The 5,604-nt window shown below is 38.4% G+C and overlaps 1 protein-coding gene across 1 annotated transcript in view; it reads left to right on the top strand.

The window, feature by feature from the left end:
- RPE65 (retinoid isomerohydrolase RPE65) overlaps positions 1–5,604 on the top strand; it is a 28,501-nt gene that overhangs the window by 20,031 nt on the left and 2,866 nt on the right. The window lies entirely within an intron of this gene.

Raw genomic sequence — 5,604 nt, 5'->3', positions numbered from 1 at the left:
TATATATATATATATATATATGTTCAACAAAATTCTAATTTTCATATATGTATTGTTGTTAGGTACCATCAAGTTGGCTCCAACACAAGTGATTGACCCTATGTACAACAGAACAAAACATTGCCCAGTCCTGCACCCTCCTCACAATCCTTGTTATGCTGGAACCCATTGTTGCAGCCACTACATCAGTCCATCTCATTGAGAGTTTTCTTTTTTTTCACTGACCCTCTGCTTAACCAGACAAGATACCCGTCTCTGGGGACTGGTCTTCTGACAATATGACCCAAGTAGGTGAGATGAGATCTGGTGATTCTCACTTTTAAGGAGGATTTCAGCTGCACTTCTTCCAGGACAGATTTGTTCATTCTTCTGGCAGTCTGTGGTATTTTCAGTATTATTTGCTAACCCATAACTCAAAGTCATCAACTCTTCTTTGGTCTTCCTTATTCATTCTCCAGCTTTCATATACAAATGAGGCCACTGAAAACACCACAACATTCTTCAAAGTGACCTCTTTGTTGTTTAACACTTTAAAGAGCTCTTTTACAACAGATTTGCCCAATGCAATATGTTGTCTAATTTCTTGACTGCTGTTTCTGTGGCTGTTGATTGTGGACCCAAGTAAAATGAAATATCTGACAACTTCAGTCTTTTATCCATTTTTCATGATGTTGCTTAGTGGTCTGCTTGTGAGGATCTTAATTTTCTGTATGTTGAGGGGTAATCTATACTGAAGGCTGTAGTCTTTGATCTCCATAAGTAAGGGCTTCAAGTCATCTTCACTTTCAGCAAGCAAGGTTATATCATCTGCATGGCATGTTAACGAGTCTTCCTCCAATCTTGATGCCACATTCTTCTTCATATAGTCCATCTTCTCAGATTATTTGCTCAGCATACAGATTGAATAACTGTAGTGAAAGGATACAACCCTCATGCACACCCTTCCTGATTTTTAAACCATGAACTATCCCCTTGTTCTGTTCAAATGACAGCCTCTGGGTCTGTGGTACATGTTCCTCATGAACACAATTAAGTGTTCTGGAATTCATATGTGTGTGTGTGTATGTGTGTGTGTGTGTGTGTGTGTGTATGGGAGCTCTGGTGGCATAGTGCCTAAAGCATTTGACTGCTAACCAGAAGGCTGGTGGTTCAAACCCACCAGCTACTCCTTGAAAGGAAGGTTGGGCAATCTACTTCTGTAGTGATACTGCCTCAAAAATCCAAGGAGGGGTCGCTATGGGTCGAATCCGACTCAATGGCAGTGAGTTTGTTTATTTGTTTGTTTTAATATATATATATTAAATATATATATATATATATATGTATGTGCATATAGATAGATAGAGAGAGAGATGCAGATATTCCCTAGTTGCACAAAAGGGATTGAGACAACAGCTATATAGCATGTAAAACCTTATACCAAGGCTTATATTAGATGTAGTGGAAAACATATCTGATTTATAATCAGATACTTATCTTAAGCAAGTTTGGTAAGCTCAGTGAAGAATGAGGAAGGAGAACAGGTTAAGGTTGGATGTGACAATTTCTGCAAAGTCAAGGAAGAGTTTCAAAAGAAAGGTTTAATATGGAAATGTAAAGTAATTGTTGGGGCTGGCTTATGAGGCGCATAGGGGAGAGGGGTAGGTAGCAGGCAGAGGGACTGGAAAGATATGTTGGAGTGATAAATGGCAGTTTGGCTGTTCTGGAAGTGATGGAGAGCCACTGAACTATTTTAAGTATGTGAGTGGTGTGGGGACATGATCAGATCAGTCTTCAGAAAGGGTGCTCTGACAACATCATGAGGGAAAGATTGGAAAACTGGGAGTCTAGACTCCAGTTAGGATATGAATGTAAAAGTGCAAGTGGAAGAGAGTAAGAGTCTGAATTCAGACAATACAGCTGGGAGATAAAGGAAAATACAAAACTGACAACATTTAGGAGGTAGAATCAGCATATTGGTTCTAACTGCATCTGAGGAGTAAGGGAGAGAGAGGGGCCCAGGATGACTTACACACTTCTTTCCTAAGCAGGTGACTGGCAATAATGATACAATTAGCTGACTTGGAAAAATAGGAGTAGGAGGGTCTGGCTTTGAGGAAAAGAAGTAAGATGTATTTTAGACATACTAAGTTTATAACATTATAGATTTCTTGTACTAAAAATCTAATAAAAAAATTAAGATGGAAGAGAGTAAAATAATCCAATCTAAGATTATACAGATAACATACTTAGCACAGACATGTTTACTTACTGTCACAAAAAAACAAAACTCACTGCTATGGAGTCGATTTGACTCATAGCAACCCCCCCTTGGGTTTCTGAGGCAGTATCTCTACGGAAGTAGATTGCCCAACCTTCCTCCTGAGGAGTGGCTGGTGGGTATGTAGCCACTCTTCGGAAGGAAGATTGGATAGTGATACCATTTGGGAAACCCAAGAAGGGGTCACTATGAGTCGGATACCTCTCGACTTCAGTTTGGGTTTTGATTTTATACATACTACTCCCTTCTCCCCACTATCACCACTAAGTGCCATGAGTCCTAACAAGAAGTTCCTAGTTCACAAAGCCTACTCCCCTGTTTGGTTCCCACCTCCCATCCCTTCCCTACTGCTAACAATCTTCCACTATTTCCTCTGAATTCATAGGGCATCACCAGAAACTTCCCTTATGTATTCTCCACTAAGTGTTCCATCTACTTTGATTCTTTAACCAAAATCTGGTTCTTCCTCAAGAACAGGTCTTCCTGGAAGCTCTCTACAGGGGCAGCTCCTTTTTGGAGTAGGCTTCCTCCTTTTTCCTCTTCCACCCAAATTTATAATCCTCCAATTTTTCATCTCATGTCAGCTGAGAGTGTACATACGCATATATTATCATTATCATATACCAGTCTCCCTTCTCTCCTAACTATTGTCACTCTTCCTAGCTCTACTTCTGTCTTTTATTTCTTCTTGATTTCAATACACACACTGTAGGAGATTCCTCCAACAGCCTGGTCTCTTAGTTCCTTGACCTCTTTGATTGATCTTGCCTATTATTTTATCACAGCCACTCACTCTCCATAGTCATACCCTTGACCTTCTCATTACCAATCACTGTGCTCCCTTCATAATTTCAATTTCATGCATACACATTCTACCACTTCTTCAAAATCACTTCTTCTTCTTCTGTAATACCTACCATAAACCACCAATCTATTGAAGCTACAACTTTCTCACTATCTCTCACTCCACTGAGGACTATCCCAATTTAAATTCTATGACCAGTAATTACAATCATCCCTGTATATAGACCCTCATTTTTCTTGCCTGTCTCTTATTTTATCAAACTCACTTGACAAAACCACAATGCTAGTTAAATTACTCTCCACTTATACCTCTTGTTTGCACTTCTGCTGCTGAACGTAAGTGTTAGAAATATACAATCATGTTGATTAGTCTAATTTTAAATGCATGACTATAAAACTTGCTGTTATGTTTTTCAACTTCATTTACTCTCCCATTTTCCAAATTAAATATTTCCCACACTCTGCTCTTCATACTTCTGGAACCTACCATCCCCACACTTATACTCAGTTGATGGCCCTGCTTCTTATTGCCCTGAAACAAGTGAAAGAAATCAGGAAAGAAACACAGACTCCTTGCACCACATCACCATCAGTACTGACACACTGAGTTATCTATCATCTTCCAATCCAAAGCTAATTTCTCCATGTATGTACTAGATCTTGTCACCACCCATCTACTCAAAGACATCATTCTAGCAATTCTTCTCTCTCTATCATCACTCGCCTGTCTTTTACATTGTATCATTCCCATCATGACATATTTTACCCTCCTACCAAAAGCTCCTTTTGGTTCTTCTTGCCCTATCTACTGCAATTTGCAGCAATGTTCCTTGAAAACATTATCTCTTCTAGCTATCTCTAATTCTCTCTAACATCCACTCCATTCAGGCCTTTAAAATTCGCCACCTTATAGAAAGTGTTTCAATCAAGAACAATGCAGTCTGGTGCTAATTCACAGACCCCATCCTATTTGATCTACCAGTAACATATGACACAGTTACTTGTCCCTTTCCCTTTGACATACTGTCTTGGTTTTCCATTTACTTTAATGGCTGTACCTTCTCAGTCTCATTCATTGCTTCTTCATCTTACAGACCTCTTAATGTTGGAGAGCAGCATAAATCAGTCCTTACTTTACCTCTCTTTGATTTCTACACTCACTCTCTTTGTAAAGACTCTGGCTTTAAAGCAATCTACATTTACAATTCCAACTTTAACTTGACTTCAAGTTCTTTTATCCTACTGCTAAATCCACATCTCCACTTGAATGTGCAATAGACATCTCAAGAGCTTGCCATGACAAAATCTGAACTTCTTCTCTTCTTCCACCAAAAAACATACCTTACCTGCTGCAGTAGTCACCATCTTCGTTGTGACAACACCAACATTTTGGTTGTTCAGGTCAAATTCCTTGGAGTCACCATTGACTCTGCACTTAATGTCATGCATGCTCTTTGCCTTATATCTGCAAATTTTATTAGCTCTATTTCTCATTAGAGAATTGGTTCCATTTCTCATTAGCTCCAATGCTGCTCCTCTAGGCTGGATTGCTGTTTTCTTTTGACAGGACTGTCAAAAAAAAAAAAAAAAAAACTAATTTATTTCACTGATTCCACTTTTGCATCCCTCTCCTCCCAAAGATAGTCTCAACAGAATAGCCAAAATGATTATTTTGAAAAATAAGCCATAACATGATACTTCTCTGTCTAGCATCCTCCAATGGCTTCCAATCTCTCACATATAGAGAAAGACTTAGTCCTCACAATGGCCTGTAAGGGTCTGTACAATCTAACACCTTTGCTTCTCTACTCTCCTCTTCTACTCCTCTTCCCTTATTCATTCAGTTCTACCCCACTGGCCTCTTTGGTGCTCCTCATGCAGCATCCTATTGTCTCAGGTATTTGCACTGTTTGCTCTCTGTTTGAATATTCTTCCTCAGATATCTATCTCCATTACTAACTTTCTTATGTCCAAAAAAATTTATCTTAAATGTCACTTTTCCATGAGGTCCACCCTGACTACCTATTAAAATTCCCACCTACCCATCCTTCACACTTTTGTTCCCCTTCTACTCCCTCCCTCATATCCATACTGCAGAATCAAATTCATTTATTACTTATATTTGTTGTGTATTGTTTCTCTCCCTCAATTAGAATATAAGCTCCATGAGAGCAGGGATTTTATCCTCTGACATATCTCAAATGCCTAGCACAAAATATGTACTCAAATATTTGTTGAAAGTATTGATAAATGAATATTTTCTTAGAAAAAGCTCATGGTATCCATTTTTTCCTAAAGATAATCTGCAAAATTCTGTGTGTGTGTATGTGTGTGTGTAATAGGAGGTCTTAGGAAACATCTGGTCCAGTGATTTTCTATATTCTTTTTCTTTTTGACTATAACTCTGTGTGTATGTTTTCAAACTAAATCAAAATATGTCCTAACTATAAAATAAATGCTTTAATTGTATTCCCTCGGGCAGTTGAATTCTGTTGTTCTGCAGAAAAATTGTTATCTGTTTTTTTTTTTTTTTTTTTTTT

This window comes from Orycteropus afer, unplaced genomic scaffold (assembly GCF_000298275.1).
Source record: "Orycteropus afer afer isolate SDZICR_OR568_19922 unplaced genomic scaffold, OryAfe1.0 scaffold00016, whole genome shotgun sequence".
Taxonomy (NCBI): Eukaryota; Metazoa; Chordata; class Mammalia; order Tubulidentata; family Orycteropodidae; genus Orycteropus; species Orycteropus afer.
The sequence above is the reverse complement of the archived record's forward strand: the minus strand, read 5'-3'. Positions and strand labels throughout refer to the sequence as shown.